Source organism: Papaver somniferum, chromosome 9 (assembly GCF_003573695.1).
Source record: "Papaver somniferum cultivar HN1 chromosome 9, ASM357369v1, whole genome shotgun sequence".
In the NCBI taxonomy this organism is placed as follows: Eukaryota; Viridiplantae; Streptophyta; class Magnoliopsida; order Ranunculales; family Papaveraceae; genus Papaver; species Papaver somniferum.
In genome coordinates, this window is record NC_039366.1 from 69694278 (window position 1) to 69720242 (window position 25965).

The 25965-nt window shown below is 34.6% G+C and overlaps 1 long non-coding RNA gene across 1 annotated transcript; it reads left to right on the forward strand.

Annotated features, from left to right (window-relative positions):
• Positions 1–8582: 8582 nt before the first annotated feature.
• LOC113308761 lies at positions 8583–10555 on the forward strand. The gene is made up of 3 exons (XR_003340046.1): positions 8583–8722; positions 8837–8882; positions 10315–10555. It is a non-coding gene; the product is annotated as an uncharacterized LOC113308761 (long non-coding RNA).
• The last annotated feature ends 15410 nt before the right edge of the window (positions 10556–25965 follow it).

Here is a 25965-nt window from a genome sequence, read left to right on the forward strand (position 1 = left end):
GAATTGTACCTCAATCTTAGATATCACCTTCTTCTCACATAACATAGCGATTGAGGAAGGACAAATCTTGACCACTCTTTACATAGGCAGAGTTATCCAAACTATGTTTTGCAATTGTCTTACGTGAAAATTATTATTAATCCATATTTTAATCGGCTCCTATCGAAGCCGATCTAATTAGTCCTATAGAAAGTTAATATTAAATTTTTGATCTTATTTCTTGACCAAATTATTGAACTATTTTCAGTCATGTTCTGCTTTGTCATCTACCCATATGTATCTACTATATCTTCTAACCCAGTGAATGAAACCTATACATATTGATTCGTAATTTGATATTGTTGATTTGTAATCAAGAGGTCGCATGATTTGAGAATGTAAAATATAAAAAATATTCTATAAACACCGGAGGAAAAATTTAGATTTATGATTTAGAGTTTTTTATGATGATTTTGATGAACAAACATAATTTTCAAACAAAAATTTTAGAATGTAAATACATTTTCCCTGTCAATAAGGTTTTAAATCGGGAATTGAGTGAAAGTACGTTGTTGTCTTTGTAGGTAGTTTTCGCGAAACAACTCGACATTATGGTCTTTCAGGAAAAAGAATGTAATAGTACTTGAGAGAGCGATAATGTTCTCTTACGCGGGTACACCAATTGCCTTTATATAATACGGATACCGTTTTGGCGATCCAATAATCATGATCATATTGTCTTATACGTTCCACTATCATCCTCGAAATATTTGGTTTTTGTCCTTATCAATCGTGCTAAAAACAACCAATTACATCTTTCACAATACAATTTTGCATGTTTGGTGAAGATTTTTTTTTACTCGGTCAATAAAACACACGAAAAAGCAAAAACTATTATTATCCACTACTATTACCAACACCCACCACCATAAAAACCATCTGTCGCCACTATTTCTTCCACCAATAGTAATGTTAACTCCTCCACCATTCACAAACACCCGCCACTTTTAGAATTAATATAGTTTTTAGTATAATTATTTATTAATAAAATTATGTTTTTATGTTAGATTATTAAAGGGACATTTATAATAGAAATTTAATTAATCATTATGAACAATCAATGAGATACAAATTAATAAAACATTTAAAAGTGGTTAAGTCGAACAAACCCCAACGGTAAATTTATTTTTGTCAAGGACAAATCCTGACCACTCTTTACATAGACAAAACGATAATAAATAATTTCATATGTTCTGATATTGATTCGTGTCGTCCGTTTAGTTATTACATAACACGGCAATTGATTGCACCAATTTTTTAAAATGGACATGCGTTTTATCAAGTTTATTTTAACATTATAATGATCAACCACGTGTTATACTTTATAATATAATGTTACATATTGGCGTTACGAAATTAGCATAATATGTTTTTGTTCACCAATACCCGCCACCACCATAAAACCATATGAATCCATTTTTTTATCCACCACCATCCAGTGGCAAAGCCAAGGGTTGACTAACCTGGCTCTAACCCCTTAAATTTTCAATAACTACATAAATTTTTTAGTTTATTTTATAAATAGTACTTTTTCCATATATATTTATGGTTTAGTCCACCAAAGTTTACATGTTTCTTTAAAAAAAAAATAAGCCTCCTCAATGTCAATTTTTGACTCCACCACTGCCACCATCACTGCCGCCCACCCCATGTAGGTTGTTGGACGCAATTCTAATTTTCAATCACAAATGCCATGTATGAGGTTTAGATTGAACAAAATGTCGTCAATTGATTAGTTTCATTATTTTTTTCCGTTTATTTATTCTTTTTTGTATTACAATCAATTTTACTTTAACATTAAAAAATCATGATTTATACGATATAGTACCAAAGATAACAGGGGTACCATTTGGGTGATCCAAGTACGATCATGAAAATATTATCTTGTATGATATCATCCCTGAAATATATGGTACCTTCATTTATCAAAAGTGTTAAAAACAACCAACCACATCTTCCACACAACGATGTTACCGATGTTGTGTCCATCACTACTCACCAGCACTCACCGTCACTACTTCTTCCACCATAAATCAGGGGCGGAGCCAGGAATTTGAGGAAAAAGGGAGAAAATTTCTTGGCAAGTTGGATGCATGTGAAAAATGGACTTTGTATCCCATTTTACGATAAAAGAACAAAAATAAATATAATTGTGTTTGGCTCCGCCCTTAACCACCACTAATCTTTCGGACTCCACCTCTTCTACTACTCATTGTCGCCAAAAATGTCTATTGATATTATTTATCAAAATTACTTATTAATAGAAATAAATATTATAATTAATTAAGAAAACATTTATATTTAAAAAATGATTAGTCATTTATTATGAGCAATTAGTGAAATACTAATTAAAGAACGCTTTATAATGAATAGATTATTTATTATGTGCAATTAGTGAAACACTAATTAATAAAGCAATTATGATATTTAAGTTGAACAAACCACCACCGTTAATTTATTTTTTCTATTAATTCCAACCAAGGTGGAACACTGGTTAGATGCCACTCTTATGACACAATAGGTCATGAGTTCGAACCTCTACGTTATAGTTTTTGAAAATCCATATCTTGACTTGATTATTCATTTTTCATTCATAATATTGGAATTAATTCCACGCGTGCGAGTTGTAGAGGGTGGTCAGGAGAACCACAACCCTTGATTTATCTTTGTGTGGACAAATCCTGACCACCACTAACACAGGCAAACATAGCCTAGCTTTGTTTTGTACTAATGACTAGCACTTAACCCGCGTCGTAACGGCACGGGCCTTGATGTTGGTTCATTTTTAATATATTGTATAATTTGTGTCCCGAATACTTATCAACTCCTTATGATTTAATATGGGTTTGTATAAAAATAGTTAGGATTTTCCTCTCTTTTTTCTTGTTCTTTTCCTTTAATATTTTACCGCCGGAGATTTGCTCAAATGAAAGAAATATAATCTTAACTTCCAGACACTTTTTTAATTAGGTTCATTGCTTGTAATGAGATAATGCTCTACATGAATATGGAAGTTTAAATATTTTTTGGAAATATGTCGTCAGCAACGCTAATCTCAGTGAAATCAACAAATTAATATCGTCCATAAAAGTCTCCCCATGCTCCTATTTCTCTCCAGCTGACTCATCTATCATGGTCATGTTGTCGATCCTCCAAATAAGAAAAGAATAGTAATTTTTTTACATCGAACAGATGATACAAACTCTCCAATGTGACATGATTTTCCTGTAATTTTTCAACATCCATTAGATGACAATGTTTAAAATGTGTACCCATTACCTTTTCGAATGGATTGTATATATGCGAACCTCTGACATTAAATCTTCAAAAAAGTATTGTCCCCAGCATTTCGTCTTAACGAAGGCTTTGGTAACTTCAAAAGTCTTGGACATTTTGTCACTTCTATATGTTCCTACCTTCACTTGGAATACAATCTGGCGACACATTACCTCATAAAGAACCTTGAACACATATTGTACTCCCTGATCTTATTTCAAATTAATACGTTGTCAATAGATCCTTTACCAAAAGTTGACATCTTATATGTAGATTTATAAAAAAAAAATTATGGTATTGTGGATCGTTGCTTTCTAAGATTGTAGTTTTCAAAATTGGCCTCTTCAAGTCCCACGGCTTTCTAAGTTTATATATCCTGTTTGTTTTTAACATTTTAGTTAGCCATATTATGTTTGTTACTAACTTTAAACTTGATGGCATCTTCTACTGTGAACTTTATGTGATTTCAGAATCTAAATAGTTATACCTCTTTCATTCGTATCAAGTAATCCGTTGTATATCCCAACAATTCTTCTACAACAATTCCTTTCTTTTGTCGTTTCCAAACCATCAGTATCCATTATTGTCAAACACATACTCTCCAATTTTTGTTGATGTTATGTATTTGCAATGCTCATTTTTCTTAAATAAATAGATTGTGGAAAAACTAAAAAAAAAAAGAACATAAGTCTTACATCGCGTCTAAGTTACTATATCCAAAATACTCCGGACATTGCTTCTGGCCTTGAAGGTGATTTCTATGCTTGCGGAAATCCTGGACATATGGCGGTTCACTGTAGAAACCGTAAGGACCTTAAAAAGAAAAATAATGTTAACTTGGTTGAAAACAACAAAGATGAATTTTCTGGCACGGTGTCTGAAGTAAATTTGGTAACAAATATGATAGACTGGTCGGTAGACTCTGGTGCTACCAAACATGTCTGTGGAAACAGAGATATGTTCACCTCTCATAATAAGGTAGGGGAAGGTGAGAAACTCTATTTGGGTAACTTATCTACAGCTTCGGGTAGGAAAAAGCAAAGTTGGGCTCAAGCTCACTTCTGGCAAGACTCTCACTTTGAATGAAGCTCTTCATGTTCTGTACATCTGCAAAAATCTTGTTTCTTGTGGTGTTTTAGATGATAAGGGTTTAAAATTGTAATAGAATATGGGAAATGTGTTGTAACTAAGGAAACTATATTTATTTCCTTAATTAATTTGACAGTACATGCAACACCAATCATTTGCGAAGTGAGATATTTGCGCAACTGTGGTCAATGTATCCCTTAATTGTAATAATAATAACAACACGTCAGATTTTTCAAGGCGTCCAGTTGTAAATGGTGTGAATCTAATATATTTGAATTGTACCTCAATGTTAGATATCACCTTCTTCTCACATAACATAGCAATTAAGGAAGGACAAATCTTGACCACTCTTTACATAGGCAGAGTTAGCCAAACTATGTTTTGCAATTGTCTTACGTGGAAATTATTATTAATCCATATTTTAATCGGCTCCCATCGAAGCCGATCTAATTAGTCCTATATAAAGTTAATCTTAAATTTTTGACCTTAATTCTTGACCAAATTATTGAACTATTCTCAGTCATGTTCTGCTTTGTGTGATCTATCCATCTGTATCTACTATACCTTCTAACCTAGTGAATGAAACCTATACATATTGATCCGTAATTTGATATTGTTGATTTGTAATCAAGAGGTCACATGATTTGAGAATGTAAAATATAAAAAATATTCTATAAACATCGGCGGAAAAATTTAGATTTATGATTTAAAGTTTTTTATGATGATTTGATGAACAAACATAATTTTCAAACAAATATTTTAGAATGTAAATACAGTTTCCCGGTCAATAAGATTTTATATCGGGAATTGAGTGAAAGTACGTTGTTGTCTTTGTAGGTAGTTGTCGCGAAACAATCCGACATTATGGTTTTTCAGGAAAAACAATGTAATAGTACTTGAGAGAGCGATAATGTTCTCTTACGTGGGTATACCATTTGCCTTTACATAAGACGGATACCGTCTCGGTGATCCAACATTCATGATCATATTGTCTTATACGTTCCGGTATCATCCTCGAAATATTTGGTTTTTGTCCTTATCAATCGTGCTAAAAACAACCAATTACATCTTTCACGATACAATGTTGCATGTTTTGTGAAGATTTGTTTTTTACTCGGTCAATAAAACTCAGTAAATTTCAAAACCTATTATTATCCACTACTATTACCAACACCCACCACCATAAAAACCATCCGCCGCCACTATTTCTTCCACCAATAGTAATGTTACCGTACCCACGATTCACAAACACCCACCACCGTTAGAATTAATATAGTTTTTAGTAAAATTATTTATTAATAAAATTATGTATTTATGTTAGATTATTCAAGGAACATTTATAATAGAAATTTAATTAATCATTATGAAAAATCAATGAGACACTAATTAATAAAACATTGAAAAATGGTTAAGTTGAACAAACCCCATCGGTAAATTTATCTTTGCCAACGACAAATCCTGACCACTTTTTACATAGAAAAATTGATAATAAATAATTTCATATGTTCTGATCTTGATTCGTGTCGTTCGTTTAGTTATTACATAACATGGCAATTGATTGCACCAATTTTTCAAAATGGACATGTGTTTTATCGAGTTTATTTTAACATTAGAATGATCAACCACGTGTTATACTTTATAATATAACGTTACATATTGGCGTTACGAAATTAGCATAATATGTTTTTGTTCACCAATACCCGCCACCACCATAAAACCATATGAATCCATTTTTTTATCCACCACCACCTAGTGGCAGAGCCAAGGGTTGACTAACCTGGCTCTAACCCCTTAAATTTTTAATAACTACATAAATGTTTTAGTTTATTTTATAAATAGTACTTTGTTCATATATATTTATGGTTTAGTCCACCAAAATTTACATGTTTCTTTTTTAAAAAAGTAGGCCTCCTCAATGTCAATTTTTGACTCCACCACTGCCATCATCACTGCCGCCCACCCCATGTAGGTTGTTGGACGCAATTCTAATTTTCAATCACAAATGCCATGTATGAGGTTTAGATTGAACAAAATGTCGTCAATTGATTAGTTTCATTATTTTTTTTCCGTGTATATATTCTTTTTTGTATTGCAATCAATTTTATTTTAACATTAAAAAGTCATGATTTATACGATATAGTACCAAAGATAACAGGGGTACCATTTGGGTGATCCAACTAAGATCATGAAAATATTGTCTTGTATGATATCATCCCTGAAATATATGGTACCTTCATTTATCAAAAGTGTTAAAAACAACCGACCACATCTTCCACACTACGATGTTATCGATGTTGTAACGACAACATAAAATTAATATTGTCCATCACTACTCACCAGCACTCACCGTCACTACTTCTTCCACCACAAATCAGGGGCGGAGCCAGGATTTTGAGGAAAGAGGAAGAAAAAATTCTTGGCAAGTTGGATACATGTGAAAAATGGACTTTGTATCCCATTTTAAGATAAAAGCACAAAAATATATATAATTGTGCTTGTCTCTGCCCTTAACCACCACTAATCTTTCGGCTTCCACCTCTTCTACTACTCATTGTCGCCAAAAATGTCTATTGATATTATTTGTCAAAATTACTTATTAATTGAAATAAATATTATAATTAATTAAGAAAACATTTATAATTAAAAAATGATTAGTCATTTATTATGAGCTATTAGTGAAACACTAATTAAAGAACACTTAATAATGAACAGATTATTTATTATGTGCATTTAGTGAAGCACTAATTAATAAAGCAATTATGATATTTAAGTTGAACAAACCACCACCATTGATTTATCTTGTCTATGAATTCCAACCAAGGTGGAACACTGGTTAGAGGCCACTCTTATGACACAATAGGTCATGAGTTCGAACCTCTCCGTTATAATTTTTGAAAATCCATATCTTGACTTGATTATTCATTTTTCATTCATAATATTGGAATTAATGCCATGCGTGCGAGTTGTAGAGGGTGGTCAGGAGAACCATAACCCTTGATTTATCTTTGTGTGGACAAATCCTGACCACCACTAACACAGGAAAATTTAGCCAAACCTTGTTTTGTACTAATGATACGTATGTGTATTCTGTTTGGGCTTGTCCTTGTAGAGTCCAGCCCATTTGTTTGTTTTGTGGCCTAAAACCAAGGTTTGAAAAACGGATGTTATTTTCGAGAAAACGACCGTTAAAACGGTCACGTCTATGTAGCGTGTCTGTGAGGGTCACCGATACCCGTATCTATATATCACTGATAAATGGGAAATAACAACGTTATTTAAACTCGTTATAACCGTTTTTATGCATGTTATAACTGTTTTTTTAAAATTGAATTTTACTTTTTTTTCCCATCTAAATAACATTTTCAACGCAAGTTTTTTATACCATTTTTCCCGTTTGCAAACCAGTTATAACCGTTTTTTAAGAAAAAAAAAGAATATAAAATATTGTCTTACGATTCTTTATTCTTTAAATTACAGATTACAAAATTACAATTAAAATTTCAAAACAATATATAAAAAACATTGTAACAACATTATTAGACCCGTTATAATTGTTTTCACGCACCTTATAACCGTCAGATAGGAATTTTAGATCAGAATTCTTTTACACTTTCTATTTAACCGTTTAAACGCTCGTATAAAAAAACCGATTTTCCCTAAACAACGTTTTATGTACTTTGATTTCCGGAAATGGTGTGTGTTTTTTTCCCTAAATAACGAGATTTTTCTGCATTTGCGGTTTCCTTGTGTTGTGTCTTTTACTTTAATTTCTGCATTATAATTGTTATTATAATTAAGTAAAATACACCAGTACGTTAGCTCCGTAATACTTGATAGTGATCCTATAGATTTTGGTTATTACCGAACCTATTATCAGGTAACACACTTTGTTGTTGTATTTTCTCGATCATGTATCCATATCAATCACACAAGTGAACTTGTTGTCGTATTGTCTCGATCATTTTAAAAAGCGTGATCTTACAATTTGAGCATTTGACTACTTTCAACATTATTTTGTGATGAAAAATCTATCCATTAAGCTTTTTTGATAGATTTTTAAAAAACAATTGGGGTGAGCGTGGCTCGAATCCGCGACCTTCAGGTCTATTAGAGGAAAATAAGAAAGCCCACATAATTTTTGGAGGTCCAATTGCAAAACCTATTGTCTACTCCTCGAATTCTCAGTCCTCTTTTCTCATTTTCACTCTGTCTCTCTCCCTCTAGAGCTGCTCTCGATTTTTCTCAACCCATAGAAAATTTAAGGAACGATGTCAAAATCTTCTCCGTCTGTAGAGATCGTTAATTTTATTTGGATTCAGTTAGGATTCAATTGGTTCCCCTCTTGTTTGGGTTGATTTTGTAGTTGAGATTTGAAATTTGGATTGATTTTGTAGTTGTTTTGATTTTTGATTTCAATATGGTTTGTCTGCAGGCGTACGCGATCTAAACATGGAGTGAGATTTGTGAAGTTTGATTTGGTATTACACTTGAAACTCCGAATCTATCTCTGCTGATTTGATTTAGGTTTGTTGTAAAAAATTTCCTTGCATGTTTGGTTCTGATTTAGATTAGTTGTTTTCTTACTTTTACTTAGTAGATTGGTTAGTTTATAGAGATCGATTTGTTTATAGAGATGTATTTGATATACCATGTTTCAAGTGCTTTTTCTTCAAGGAAATTAGTTGAAATCAGTAGAGTACTATGATCAGTTATTGAGAATTCAGAGATAGTACTCTTTTGGATCTCTTGGGTGTAATTCTTTTTCTTACAACTACTAGGGTCTATAAGAAAATTTATGAGAGAATATGAGTAGGCTGACTTTGAGTGTTAAGTAGTTGTCTGGATAGCTTTTTGAGGAAGTAGAATCTAGAAAGGTTGTGATGATGAGTTGTGGGTAGTAAGTTTTGTAACCTTAGCTTCTTCAATTCAGTTAACTTTCTCAGTTTCTCGTTTCATTTTGTTTGTAAATTACAGATGATGTTGTAAAGTAGATATCAAAAAACTTCATTGTCATGTTTCACCATTGTAGTTTTCTTTTATTTTTAGCCACGCATCTGTAGGAGCAATTGCAATAATATTATGATGTTTTTATGCCTTATCTCAAAGCTATCTTGTTGAATTCCACTGAAAAGTAAAATTGTATCCTCCGTCCCAAATCTAAGGAGTGCATAATTAGTTTGGTTAATATGATGTTTGGGAGGACCAGTTTGAAATGATGCTAAGAAGGAAGGTAGTTTAACTACGTTACTAACTAGATATTTTGATACATATTGTTATCTAGTCACAGTTTGGGAATTTGATGCATATTTTCCTGTGTATACTTGAGGATTTTATATAAATCTACTTTAAGATTCAGTTTCATAAGGTTAGAGAACCGTGTCTATTACTCATGTTAGGCAAACATGATCGTAAAATTGAATTTGTTCCCAAGCAAGTCATTTGCCTCTTTGTTCTTTTCTTCCTGCCTTACAGTCTCTGGGTTTGGTTTTCCGTACTTTAGATTTGACTTTACTGGGGTGTTTTTACTTTCTTATTTTCGGTGTAACTTTTGTTAACTGTGCACTTTGTTAGTGACTTGATCTCATCTCAATGGGAGAATGAGATGTATACTTTAACAACTTATTACTGTTTTAGTGCTTCAGTTGTAGGAATTTTGGTGTAGAATTTTAATTAACCTAACTTTTAGATTCCTGTTTATGTTCAATAGTTTCTAAGATTGGTGTAAGGTGTACCCACATTGATATAAGCTTAGATAAGATTGGTATAAGTTGTACCCACATTCAATAGTTTCAGTTGTTTCTAAGTTTATCTTTTTCTTTGTCCTTCAACAATTTTTAGCTTTCAACAAGATTAGCAATTAAATATTTCTAGTTTGAATTAAATGAATTTCCTTTTGTTTCCTTTATGAAGCTGGGGGGAGGACAATATTATGAAGGTTGTGACAGAGGTTGGACTTGGGGCGGAACCTGTGGAACTGCGAAAGGTTGGTTCCCTAATCTGGTATAAGTTAGTAATTATCATGGTATTACTTGTTTAAATATTACAACGTTGTTGTGTTATTTGTTTTTTTATTGCGCTGCTATGAATCTTATGGTCCATTAGCTATTTTTTATGCAATTGCGGCTTGGTTTGTTCTGCCGTTGAGGTAGAATTTGAATGGTAGATGTACATGCCAGGGAGAATTCAAAGAGAGGTAGCATAACTAATAACTAGACTCCTGTATTTGTTAGAGCATTGCTCGGTTGAACCCACCGACCCCTGTATTTTTTAGAGCATTGTTCGGTTGAACCCGCAAATGCAAAAAAATTCCGGGATCTAGTCCAGATTGAACACACACTGTATTAAGCCGCTACATACACTAGCCTACTCCAAATTAACTTCGTTCTAGACTCTAGTTGAACCCCAATCAATCTCACACTGATCCAAGGTACAGTTATGCTCCTACGTCTCTGATCCCAGCAGGATGCTACGTACTTGATTCTCTTAGATGATCCCACCCACAACTAAAAGTTGCTACGAACCAAATTCGAAGACTTTAATACACAAATCTGTATCACACGGAAAAATCTACGGTAATAGATAAATCCGTCTCCCACGAATATACCTACGAGTTTTGTTCCGTCTTTTGATAAATCAAGGTGAACAGGAACCAATTGATAAACCGGACTTATATATTCCCGAAGAACAACCTAGTATTATCAATCACCACACAATAATCTTAATCGACGCAACGAAAAAAGATATTGCAGAATCACAAACGATGAGACGAAGTGTTTGTGATTTCTTTTATATCTTTCCTATCGGAGATATCAATCTCAAGCCAATTATTACAATAGTAATCGTACGATAGAAACAACAAGATCATGTCACACAACTACAAGAAAGTAGTATCGGTCTGGCTTCACAATCCCAATGAAGTCTTTAAGTCGTTAACCTGGTTTAGAAGAAGAAGCCAAAGGTTAAAGGATAATCGACTATAGCTTAGCATAACTAGTATAACACAGAAGGTGTGGGGATTAGGTTTCCTAGTTGCTAGAGATCTCCCTTATATAGTCTTTCAAATCAGGGTTTTCTATCAATGTTAGCTTGGTAACAAAGCATTCAATATTCACTGTTAGATGAAAACCTGATGAGATTCAAGCTAATATCTTTCAACTGTTAGATCGAAAACTTACTTGTTACACACAAATGAAATGCACGTTTATAGGCTTGTGTAACCGTACCCAAACTTGTACATTCGTTGGTTCAACAATAGTCAACCAAATGGTTAGCCATATGATCACTTTCATATCAACCATATTCTTCTTCACCATAACTAGTTCAAGTGACTCAAATAAACTAGTTAGAGAGTTGTTCAATTGCAAGGAAATCTTATGTAACTACACAAGACACAATTGAAGCAAAAACGATTTGATTCACTCGAATCGGTTCATGAACTATATAGCCACGGTTTGCAATTTGCATTCCTTATTTTATATAAGAATAAGTTCACAAACATCGTTTTTAGATATAACCTACTCGAGTTCGCATACTGGGTTCGCGGACTTAAGTTCCCGGACGGAGTTCACAAACTCCAGCAGAATTTCTCAGGACGAGAACTTTCGCCAGTTCGCGGACTGAGTTTGCGGACTTGGCTCACGCCACCATTTCGGTTCTCTTGATAAACAATGTTCGCAAACTTCAGTTGAAGGAATAAGGACTTATACATATATGTGTTTCCACAACAATGCTTATATCCTTCAATGGTTATATAATCTAAACTCTCATTTCAATCATTGAAACATTCTTAGAGGACGTTGATATTCTATAGCTGTTATTTACAAACTATTTTTCGTCAAAGCAAGCAATTTTCAAAGTGATTGAAACTTGTCATGACTTTCGTCACTAGGTAAAGATGAACTTGGCTAAAGCGAAAGCTTACCAACACATATTTCAAAACACGGCTCGAAATAGCAAATGTGTATAATCTAAGTCTATATAGCAAAACGACTTTTGTCTCAAAATAGGAGATAAATAGACTTTTGAGTGATAGATAAGTTCAAGTCTCCACATACCTTTTAGTCGATGAAGATCCACCGGTTCCTTGAGTAGTCCTTCGTCTTGCATGATGATTGTCATGGAGTTCTTGAGCTCAACTACACTTTCTATCCTAGTCCGAGACCTTAGTTATAATAGACTAGAAATCAAGACTTATAGTTTTGATCACTAACATTGACAAACATGCTTGAGATAGCAACGCATGCGAGTTCGACCGAGCAATGCTCTAACATATTGATCAAGAAAAAAAGGTTGAGAACTTGGGAAAAACAGCTGCAGATGAATACAATTCCTTAAAAATATCATATGACTCTGAGCTAAAGACAGTCACAGATCATGTCAATTGTCTTAAAGATGAAATGAAATCTTTGATATCAGAAAATCAGTCGGATACATCCTCCTTGGAAAAATCCAATAATTCTGATCTAATCCTTCTCTCAAAAAGGAAGAGAAATGGCATTAAAAACTCTCGAAAGAAAGTTTCATCTTCTAGAAGTGCATTGTTATTCTCTGAAAATTCCAAGATGAATAGCTCACATCAGAGTTTTCAACATCATCATAGACATCATCACAAACTATGAGATCATTGTGGAATCAAATGAAATGTTGTTAAAGAATGTCAACGATTGTCTTGTTCAAACTCTGACAAAACCAATTCTAGTCAAGGATGTAATTTGAAATCTTCTTCAAGAAACATCTTACATAAGACTGATCATCTTAGTTTAAAAAATTCAAAAAAAATTATTCATCACAGAAAGAAAGAAGATCTGAAGACTGGAAACACTTGGAGGTGGATTCCCAAGAAGACTATGGAGCAAAACATAAAGAAGCATGAAAAATCATCCAGATCATCAACACATCGTCTTAAGGTAACACATAAATATCTTGATGATAGCATTTTTATGATAAGTTTAGGATGTCCACCAAAAGGAATAAGGTTCTTAAGAGAAAAGATAAGGGGAGATTTATCATTACTCCTGTAAAAAATAATCTGTCTCAAACTGATACCTAGTATCTTTTGAGAAATACACTTTCTCATGAATTGCTCAAACATATGTTTGATGAGTACAGTGTATATTGCATAATAGTTTAAAACTTGCAAGGTTTACGAAAATATTCACAAGAATGCCTTTCCTTAAAAACCTTAATATTGATAAATTTCGATTATTCCATATTAAGGAAGAATATTTGATTTCCATAATCAATGAACAAGCTTTTGGAAACTATTGGTACATAAAGATTCGGTAATCGTTGAGATTTTTGGAACAAGGAATCATGTACAATACAGATTACCATGCAAAGCTTTCTGCAAGGGTTTCAGAAAGGTATGCTGAAAAATTGGTCGGTGAGTCTTTCGGACTTCATAACTTCAATGAAAAAGGAACCATCTCCTACATGAATGCGAATCATTCATCTTTCCTGATCGATTATGAAAAGGAGTTTCACAAGATGTCTCGAACTTGTGCACAAACTAAGATGGAAGTTTTACTATTGAAACGTAGTCTTGAGAAATCGTTACTTGTTCAAGCCCAGATTCTCAAGCAACTAGCCTTACTCTCCAAGAGAGTAAACGAAGATGAACCCAACTTCCACAAGGTTGAGGAATTATTCTTCAATCAAGGATCTCTTTAGGGAATTCAAAGAACTATTCCTATCCAGCGTAAGAGATCCCAAGATCATAAAGGGTTCTAATCAAAGAAAAATAGACATCAATTTTTGATTTCTTTCAATAATTGTATAAGGTCTATTTTAAATAAAATTATCTTATTTATGATTTTTTTTTGTCAGAATATTAACTGATCATACAAACAGAAAATGATCAATAAAATTATTATTTTATAATTTATCGTGTGATAGTTTTTCTTTTACATATCATGTGCTTAAGTGCTCTATATTATTGCTATGTGTTTATGGGATGTTTGATTTCGGTTTTCATAACCTTAATATTCGATCTCATATTATGTGAACCCTTGTGGTTTGGGTGACTTTTTGATTTAGCGGGATTGAGTTCTAGCCCATGTTGGTAGGCTTTCTCAAAGGATCATAAGGGGTTCCGATTGAAACTCGTGTGTGGAAAAGTCACAATATGTTGAATCGTTTTTGGTTTAGCATAAAAGAATATGTGTTTCGGGTTTTCAATTTTTGCATCGCATTAGTTAAAACCGATTTTCAACCTTTCTCTGGTAAATGTTGCCTTTTGTTGTTGTTCTTTTGTCTTGCAAGAGGATGACAACACAACGGGGGAGAGTTTAATGTGAACTTGCGCTTAATGATATATCTTTCTGGGGAGAAGAGGATGCAGAATTTGAGGTGACCAATTTGTTAGTTAATCGTTTTTCCTGTTTAAGAAAAGCCTGATTTTATTGCATATATTTTACTTTTGCTTAACAAAATTTCGATACAATTGATGTTTATTCCATTATTTGTGTATGGATGTGTGTGTGATTCAATTGTTTCTGGTTTAGAAGAACTATTGTTATCTTGCTTTATTGTTTGGTTTCAATTGATTAGGCTTAATGAAATTTCGATGCAATTGCGGTGCTTTAATGTCGATGTTTGTTTCAATTACTTCCGGTTAAGATAAATAATTATGTCAGTTGATTTATTTGGTTTGTATGAATTGTTTATGGCTTAACAAAAAGGTTTTCGGGATCATTGGTTTAGTCCAATTCGATTCCGGATAAGAGAAACTAAATTAATTCTGATCTTAGTTAGACACTTAGACTTATCAAAGTGGAGGATTCGGTTATTCAAGTCTAATTGAATGCCTTAACAAGAAATACTAGTTAACTAACCTAGTACTTGTCTTGTTTAAAGTGAAAGGTCTAAGTTATTGTTCGAATAATTAGAACCTAATGAGAAAATAGAGTTAATTCTGATCTTTATTTTGGTCTTATCAAACAAGCGATTGTATTTGTACAATCGGTTTAGCAAAAGAACTAAGGTGCTTAGTCAATTTTTAATTTTCTAAACTATTAGGAAAAATTGCTTCGGGTAATTGTTTCCTTGATAACATATCAAAATAAAATTACTTTGTAGTTTCGGTTTTGATATTGGTTATCTAAAATGGTATGTGAAACCTTCGTGCTTAACTCTTATAGGTTATGCAAGTCTTTTAGATTTGGAAGATCCTTTCAGTTCGTCCTTTATTTGCTCGTACCTTTGTCATTTTGTGACAAAAAGGGGAAGAAATATATGGAGTAAACAAGTGATGTGATTCACTAAGGAAAGGACAATGGTGCTAAAACGTTATATCTAACGAAAGAGTAAAGCATTGACTAAGGGGTAGAAACATATCATATGATGATTTGTAGTTATATGGACTACAAGAGGAAATAACAAAGATGTGCGGATTGAAAATCTACATATCTCACCTTTAGGGGGAGTATTAGATTTGTTATTATAATGTCAACAACGGCATTTATGGATTGAATATATGCAGGTTATTGTGCTGTTGAAACTTGGAATCAAGCGTATGAGTAATGAATTCTTGTAATTTGTTTATCCATATGATGTAAGAGTTTTGTCACTAAAATTGACCAAGGGGGAGATTGTTAGAGCATTTCTCGGATGAACCCACCAAGCATTGGTATGTCAAGTTTGGTTGTCATATTTTAGTGTATCAAAATTCATTTAAAGAGTCACTTGATTATTTACTAGAGTCAACTTCGTATAGGTTAGCTAGAAAGTTATTAGGATATGAGACTTACAAGTATTACTCGAAGCCTTGAAGAATGTGAAGAAGTAAAGAGCTACATCGACGACATCATCCTTCCTCTTGAGGTTAGCAATATTTTGGCTTGAACTGTTTCATTCCTAATGTATCTTTCAAGTCGTGCTATATTAATTGAAAACATAACTGCGAAGCTGTGAATGATTATACTCTAGTTAGACGTAGCATTAAGGAATTATAATACGAAGTATAACGCCTATCTTTTGAACTTCATATATAATACACCGACATAATCATATGAATGCTATTGTGATTATGTATGGATATGGGTGAAGATTTCTTCCTAGGAAACAATGTTTTACATTCGTTTAAAGGAAGTACAATTCGTAAACTTGTTTCGTGAATCGAAAGGGAAATTGCTAGGCTTATTGGTATTGTTATTCATTGCAAATCTTTGTATTACCAATATGTGTGTTTAGTATAACCGCTCATAACTTGTTTATGTATCTTAGTAAAACTATTCACAATGCCTGACTTATGTATCGGTATGACTTTTATTAGTAAAATCAATCTTAAGTAATCACCTGAGATGGTATGATCGATATTTGTAATTGGTGTCACCATTCCTAGTCATTGGTAACCGATACTAAAACTTGGTGGGACTAATCACAAGATGTAATCGATCCTTGTAGTAGGTTAAAAAGTTTTAGTCATTGGTGTAACCAATCATATAACTTGTGCAACCGATCACAAGTAATACCATGAGATAGTGGTAACTGATCCTGGTACTTAGTTAGCCATTTTATGAAAACTAGTGTAACCGATCCTAGTATCCACTTGCAAGTAGAACCGAACTTGTGTTTGGTAGAACCGTTAAACCCATGAATGGTGATTGAATGTTTTTGATCAATCACATAATTCTTGGAAATCAGATGAACCAATTCTAAACTCGTTTGGAAGTGTGGAAAATCGGTTCCAAGATTGTAAATATGAAAAAGGATTTACAAAGTAAATATGTCGACATACTTTGAACATGTGCAGTTTTTCTTATCTATTATTGTTCAAAGATATTCCTTAATAACTAAAGGAGAATCCCGGCTTGAAATAATTTGAGAATCTTTTAATTAATTTTTTTTATTTTATATGCTTTTAATTTCCATCAATTAAATGCATATCTTTAGAAAATAAAAATTGGTAATGTGCATTTACTAATTGGAGATTTTCTACTGAGATTTCGGTCAATATTTGGACAGTGAATTTCCAGGAATTATGAAAACCTATTTTGGCTTTATTGCATATCTTTGAGAATATTCAGTTTTGGAAATTCCTTGGTGTCCAAATTTCCTTGGTCTACAAATATTGAAGTTTTCATTTCGAGCAAACTAATCCTCAGAGCCAGCAAAACTACCTAGTTGTGTTGTTACTGGTGGAGTCGTCTATTCGGAGAGAAAAGTAACCTAATTAGGCGAAATCTCTTACGACCGCTCGTTTTAAAGACTTCTTTGGGATTGAGAATCTCTACCAGTACCGTTGGTGGAAACTAGATAATTGTAGTTATTATTAGTTTTCGATTGATTTGATTGACTTACGGTTGTTTAACTTTGATTGCACCTTTTTTTTATCCTTGAGAATCTTCTCTTCTGATATAAGATTCACTCAAACTAGATCGAAGCACCGACGGGGATCTTTAGACTGTTTGTAGATCTAAAGACGTCTTGTGATAATCCATCGTTAACAGACTCCATTCTGTGTGTGATTGATCACAAGAGATTCAAGTTGTTTGTATGCAGGTGTTTATTGAAGATCTAAGAAGATTTGAAGACAAAGAAGATTTCTTGAGTTCACAATCTTTGGTGTGCACAGAATTTGATCGGTTGGGGATCCAACTATAATCGGTTTATCTTTTGATAGATTGGATTGATTAGTTGCGTAGTGTAGATGGAGAAAACAATTTGCTGGTTTTTACGGAATTGAGGAGACTACCATGCGGAGACTCCTTGAACCGAGCGAAATGTTGAACCTCACATAGATGCACTACAAGAAGGGAGTGCTTTAAGTTCGAGAGATCAATCTGTAGGACTCCGGCCTAAACCAAGACAATGGTCGTTCCAGAGTCAATTCGGTCACAAGAGAGGATGGGTTGATATGTAGGAAGGAAGCTAAGAAATGTGTGAGATAAATGGTGATATGAGATTTTAGGTGTGTTGTGTATTCTACGTAGTAAAGTTCTGAATGATTGAATTTACTCAGTTGAGAGTGATTGCTCAGACGGTGAGTTCGTGTATACGAAAGATCGTCTGTATGAACTTGTCGAGAACTTCTTGTGGAGACGAATGTTGTCCCTTATAATCATGATTCAGAGGCCTTTTATATTGCTGAATTGAAAACACCATGATCCCATTAAGTGTGACAGTTTCCGGAGTTAAAGAGTGGGGAAGTGGGAAATCATGTTAAAACCAGTTGCTCATCGTGCGGAGACTTGGTTAATCTTCCACCCACTACTTCACTAACTCCTCCAACTGATTGCACGACTTGCTCACATTCTCGTCGTGTGTATGAACACACGTTCCGTAGACCGCCAGACCGAAACCCTAGTTAATACCCCCCATGTGACACGATTTACATCTCGTGATTGTGGAGTCAGTTGCTGACTTTATGGGACGATGAGTCCTTGTATTGTTGAGTCGAACGTGAATTGCAAATGTTCTGAGACTCAAGAATTGAACATGTCCGTTGAGACAAAGGTTTCATTGTCGAATAAATGTTGATAACCTAAGACGAGCAAACTGTGCTGCTGAATTATTGAATATTGATAGTTGAACCAATATTACTTGGTCTACAAATATTGCTCGTCTGAGCAAATGTTGCTCATCTGATGAATTGTTGGTGGAAGGACCAAATAAAATATTATAGGCCGAGCATAATAATAATAAAGGTGTTGATCACGGGATCAGCATAAAATTATTAGTGTTTGAATCTGCTCAGAATTATGTTGCTGTAGAGCTCTGGATTCGAAACCCTAATTTTGATCAATTGATGATTTATTGAAAATCGACTACAGAGTGAAGGAGGGACCGACTACATGGGATGACGAGCCGACCATGTAACGCCCAGATGCTCGGATGAGCAAAATACCAAAGTCTCCTGAAGACCAGTTGGTGAAAGGATGATTAAATGTTGGTTTAATCATTTATTATAACAATGCTCGTGTGAGCGTTAGGTAGTAAAACCTGATTATGGACAGATGAGGGACCGACCAAGGGGTCATGGAACCGGTGCTTGGTGGTCGTGGGACCAGCTGATGGTCGTTTGAGCAAACTCCCAGTCGTTTGAGAAGTTTGGACCCAATATGAGCAATTGAGCAAATTAAGTCAAAATTATTAAAACATATGGGACCGGCTATTTGCAAGCCTTAGGGCCGGCCTTGGTCGATCAAGGAGACATGCCCGTGTTACCATAATGTCAGTGTATCAGTCCTGAGAGTTTCGATATTTTCTGATGCACGTTTAAGCAATATTTCGAGAAAATATGAAGGATTCAGAGTTTTGCTGAAACTAGGAAAAATTCAGGAGATGATGAAAATAATTAATAAAATAAGGGATGGCAAGGTGTGGGACCGGCCATGGCTAGGGCACGGCCGGCCAGCTACCAAGCTCAGTCCCGCAACACCTTTCCCAATTTTATATAATTTTATGTATTTTCCCTGATGTGAGAGAAATATCATGCAAAAACTGAGGAATTTCATGAAGGTAGGGAATTTCCATGAGATCATGGAAATAATAATAAAATAATAGGGAGTCATGAAGTGTGGGACCGGCTATGACCAAGGCATGGCCGGCCGGCCAAAGGGCCCGTCCCAAGGCACTTTTTCTAATTTTATAATATCTTTCATGATTTTAGGGAAATATCATAAAACCAAGGAGTTTGTTGAAACCAAGGAATTTGTTGAAATCAAGGAGTTTCCATGAGATGAGGGAAACATAAAAAATAATAATAACAGAGTAAGGGATGTGTGGGACCGGTTAGGGCATGACCGGCCGGCTAGGGGCCGGTCCCATGAGTTTTCCCTAATTTTATATTATTTTTCACGGGTTTAGGGAAATATCATGAAACGAAGCATATTTGCTCAAATGAAGAGATTTTCATGAAATCAAGGAAAATGATGAAAATATGATAAGATGTAAAATTGGGCATGGGACTGGCCACGGCACGATTGGCCGGCCGGTGGGCCCAGTCCCTAGCGCCTCAATTAATATTTTAATATTTACTATTTTCATCCTATTTTTCATAGGTTCATCATTCCTTCGTGTTTTTTGAATGCTCGTTTGCGCATTCAGGTGCTCGTTTGTGCATTATTGCTGAGTACACTTGCACCATTTTAATCAGGGTTTACTCGATGATGCATGTAAGTTGAATATTTATCACTAACCCATGGAATTCTGCTGGGAAGAACCACAAATTGAAGTGATGAAATATTACGAAGAATCGTAGAATATTGTTGAATATCCAGTTAACGATTATAGATAATTAACTAATGTCTCTATACTAGCAGGCATGCTGTCTAGGAGCATTAATTATCTGAGGATTGAGAGATATGAGCTTGTTGAAACGTCATGTCTCTCCTATATAGTCAGGGAAAACGTTGTTGCATCCTGAAGACGTTGTTGCTCTATACTAGCAGGCATGCTGTCTAGGAGCCGTCCAATCTTTCGATTCTATATAGAAATAATTAATGATATTGATCAGTATTCATGAGATGTGTCGTTTCCTCAGCTGAGAGACTATACATCTACATAAACTCTGAGAGAGAGCCTTCTCAGTCAGAGATTTTATGGCATGAGCTTTCATGCTTTAATGAGAGACATGATCCTCAATACTCATATGGTTGCCGGATCAGGAGCATGTATAATTATGGTTTGTAGATTTTAACCCTTATCGAAAAATCCACCATCTACATTAAGTCCCCTGCTTAGTGAGGGACAGTCATGTTCCTCACTCAGCACTGAATGGTGATTTTCCAGTTACAGATAAAATAAGTAATTGAACTTAGTCATAAGATAAGACGTTACCGGATTTTGACTGAATGAGCAAACCATGCTTTGAATGAAAACCCCAATGGCATAATAGAGCGTCACCCAACGAGCATAAATCGGTGTAGAACCGCTGATTTGATGGTGGAACCTTGGTCGGTTTAGGATTCGCGGGTCGGGCCCAAATAAGGAAATCCTTGTGAAATTAGGTTTTGGAAATAAAAATTGATATAAAAGGGAATTAATCCTTTTTTTTCCTGCACACAACTGTCCACCACCTTCATCCCTTCTTCATCCTCACGTCCGAGCACAAGAGAGATCAGGGATATTTTCGCCGGAGTTGTTGATCGTCGGCGCCGTACGTCCACTGTCCGTCCATATTCCGGCCGGCACCGATCAGGTGAGTTTTTTTGTTTTTTTTTCCTGAGTTCATGAGTTGTTCATGCTTTGATCATGTTAAAATTATATACATGTGTATATATGAGTGTGAGTTTTGTTGAAAACCCTTATTTTATTAAACGTATGTTCGTTCGATCATTAGTTCAAGAGACTAGCAATAATCCCTAACTTGAGAGAGATTTTGTTGAAAATTTTGTTTATGAGCTTTCATGGAAACCAAAACTTTATTTTAAAAGGTGTGAACTTTTCACAAAACCGAAATAAACCTTCGTTTCAAAGAAAATGCCCATACGAAGGAAAAGATTCTTTTTTATTATGAAACCGTGACATATTATATAAAATATAATGCCATATATTTATTTACGTGAGTTTTCTCACGTTAAATTAAAAAAAAATTGAAAATTTACGTGAGTTATTCACGTTAATTATTATTTCGTAAAATCAAAACATGGGTTTTGAGTAACCCTCGAAATTAGACAATTTATTTATGATAAAATATTGTCTTGGTGTAAATTTCATAGCCCAATTGTGGATGTTTATTCTATGAAAATTATGCTCATGATTTTATGAAAATCAATTCTGATTTTCAAATGATAATGCTTTGTTCGTTATTGCAGGTTTCAAAGAACGAACTAATTTGGAATGTTAACTATTATATCATAATTACTGTGTTAGTGAAATTATAAAGAGGTAAGAGTTAAGAATTACCATTTTTGTAGATGTCTGCATAAGTATTATGTTGTCAGATTATATAACTCCATCATATTGTCGAAGTTTGCACCTTGTATGATGATACACTGAAGTAGAATGCTTTGTGCACATTACATCTACTTCGCAAGGATGTTTGACTCCTAGGAAAATGATGCCTCCAGAGACGATACATGCATGTATGAGACTTCCGCTGGTGAAGAAGAAGAAGAGACTCCTGGGCTTAAAAACGTTCCAAATATAGATGATGCATTTTTCGCGGTTCAGCAGGGAACTGAAAAACGTCTTCAATCTCCAACATTTCGCCTTCTGATAAATCCCAGAGAGGTTGTTAAAAAGAAATTAGTGACTCCTCGAGCAGCTATTCGATTCTGTCTTGAACGAGGACTTTTTCTTGCGTCCATTATAGAATTCAAGCTTTCTCGACGATCTTTAGAAAAATTCTATGTATGGGCGAGACATATGTTGGGTTTTCCTCGTGTTAGAGCTATGTTGGATAGAGCACAGGTAACCAGGGCTATCCAAACATCTGGAGATTTGTTCATTTTTCATGATGCGCGAGGTATTCTAGCTCTTCTTGCTCGCTGGTGCATTCCAACTCACACCTTCATATGCAGATGGGGAGAGTTTACCATTACTTTGGAGGATGTAGTTGCTTTGCTGCATCTCCCAATCACGGGTAACTTCCCTGAAGAGCTTTCAGCAGAGGAAACATCAGTTTCCAACATCTTGACAGTCGAGATGAAGAGAATTAATAAGGCGTCTGGCAAAGGTTGTTACGCCCACTGGTTAACACACTGGTGGCCACGAGATACCCCTCTTGATGAACCTAACGGTATGTTATCTATTGCTGCTTTCTTGTGTTCATGGCTGTCCAGGGACGTGTTTGAAGACATCGGAACTTTGTTAAAGCCATTTGTAATCCCTTTTGTCATTAAGATGGCTCAAGGTGAACAACTTCCCATAGGAAGTCTATTCTTGGGTTCTTTGTACTCTAACCTGGACTCCTTGGTTATAGACTCCAGCATTTCTAATGGATTTATGAAGATTGAATGCTACGCCAATACGATATTTCTCCAGGCTTTGGTGTGGGAGCGCTTCAAAAATTATGTGCCTATTCCTCGTAATATCTTGCAAGGGCTGAATGTTGCTGATTCTCGTCGTATTTTTCCTGAGAAGGATAATGCCAGGATTATGCGCTGGTCTACAAAACAACCTCAATTCAAGACACGTCTCATTGATGTGTTAGCCGATGAATCTGAGTTTAATTTCCGCCCCTGGGTGATAATTCCTTCTCATGTTTCTCAAATGAAAAATTTCAATACTGAAGAAAGTATGGCTTTGAAATCTGGTGCTAACTTGAGCGATGGCGAGTCTAGTTGCAGGAAATCCTACACTAAATCACTCATATGATTTCAAGGATGATCAGCTCATTTTTAGGTTTTCACTCTTAATTTTATTGATTAATTTTTGAATGTTCTTACAAGAAAGCTAAAGAAGTCAAGAATGATCTCTGCTCTGAACTTTCTCTCTCCTACTTACTTGTTTCTTACTCAAAAAAGATCTCCCCTTCTCTTTACAACTCGAATGACTATTTATAAGGAAATACATAGTGGATGACAGCTAATCTGTCCTTTATTTGCGGATATGGCTTGCGATATTCTCGCAACCTTACAAATGTTAATTTCGCAAGCTCTCTAAGTTTCGCAGGATTATCACATTTTTCTCATGATCCTAGCTGACGTCATTTGTTATATTCTTCCTGAAATTGCTCTGCGACGTTATTATGTTGTGCTATTGATAATTTCGCTAAGACATTATTGTTGCGAGATTCTGATCCTACATCTTGCCTCTTCTCATATCTTCTCTGCAAAGTAGAGAATGATGTGAGAAATGCCGCAACTGCTTATCTTTTCATATTCCACATTTATCACACGTATTCTTTCTTCCATTTATTTCTCGACACGTCTTTTGTAACCATTGCCTTTTAACCGCTTATATCTTTCCGCATTAATCGTGTTTATTTTCTCGAGGAGAAATTCCCTCTATATATATTCCTTCTCACTCTCTTTCTACCTCTTTTTATTTCCTCTGCAATTTCATCGTTCTTCTGCAAATTCTTCATCATTCTTCTGCAAATTCCATTGTTGCAACTTTTCTTCAACCTTCTTAAGTTCTTCTTCATCTTCATACTAGATCTTCACAGTTCGTAATTTTCCTCGAGACGATCTCCCTGCTATTATTTTTCATGAATCCATCAAGGTTAGTCTTCTTTTTTATTCTTTATGAGTTTTGTTGAAATTGATATATTTTAAATTGATCTTGTTTGTTGCCTTGTTTGATGTTGTTTACGTTGTTTATGTGATTCTCATACTCTTGTTATTTCAGCAAAAGCGGCTCCAACACTAAATTTACAGTTCAGAACCCTAACATTCCCAAATCACAGCATAAGGTTGTCGCACATAAAAGAAAGTCTGCGAATGAGAAGGTAGTAAGAAACACTATCTTTTTCTAATAATAATATTGTTGCCTCTGTTTCTTATCTGGATTTTAATTTGCAGGGTGATAAAGATCTTCATAAACCTCACAAGAAATCTCTCCACCTTAAAACTGTCCCAACTTCTATTCCCTTCCACCTACTCATTTCTTCCAAATCTCCTGCGACATCTTCGCAAGATAAACCTTTATCTCCAATTCGCAAAAATGCTGCTTCTGACTTCATTTCTTCCAAATCTCCTGCGACATCTTCGCAAGATAAACCTTTATCTCCAATTCGCGAAAATGCTGCCTCTGATTTCATTTTTTCAATTGACCTTTCTATGATTGAAATCCCCCCTGTGTATCCTTCTTCGAATGAAACCTCTTCTCTACCCATTGAGAATGTTTCTCAACCTTCTGTCCCTACCAGTTCTCTACCCAAGTCTCTTCCTCTGTCGAAAGAAAATGTGGAAGGGATAGATATTGCTTTCAAAGTTTTATCTGAAATTCTTGATGATGGCAAGAAGTCTTCTACTGATCCCACCAAGTCTAATGTTTGCGAAATTCTGAGCAAGCATTTGGGTTCTGGCAGAGCTGCTTCGCAAACAGCTTTAGAAAAAGAATGTAATGCTCTTCGTCTTGAAAACCAGAAGCTTCAGAATGTTTTGTTGGATCGTGACAATCTTCGCAAGAAGAATGATGAATTAAGAGGTGTGATTTCCTTGTCTATGTCTTTAATTTTCCTTTTCGATAGTTTTATCCTTCCCATGTTTAATTATTCTTTAAATCCATCTTTCGCATGTTAAGCATTAAATCAGAAACGAATAATGGATAGATATCAATTTGAATCTGATGTTGAAGAAGCCCGTGTGGATAAAGAAATCTTGATGGATCAATATAACCCATTATATAACCTCTATTCATATTCTCTTGATCAGATAAATAATCTTACCAATGAAAATACCCAATTAGTTCAAAGACAAGATCTATTAAGTAATGAAGTATCTCATCTTTATTATTCTTTAACTAAAGCTAATTTAGGGATGAAAACTTTATCAGATGAGAATAAAACCTTATCTCAAGAGAAGAGAACTTATTTAAACAAGATGGCGATATCTTCGCAACAACTTAATATTCTCCAAAAAGTATGTGTTGACCAAGAGCAATCTCTTCGCTCTTTGAGAAATGAACTTAAAGAAGTAACAGAATCATCTATCGCTGAAAGAGATACACTCA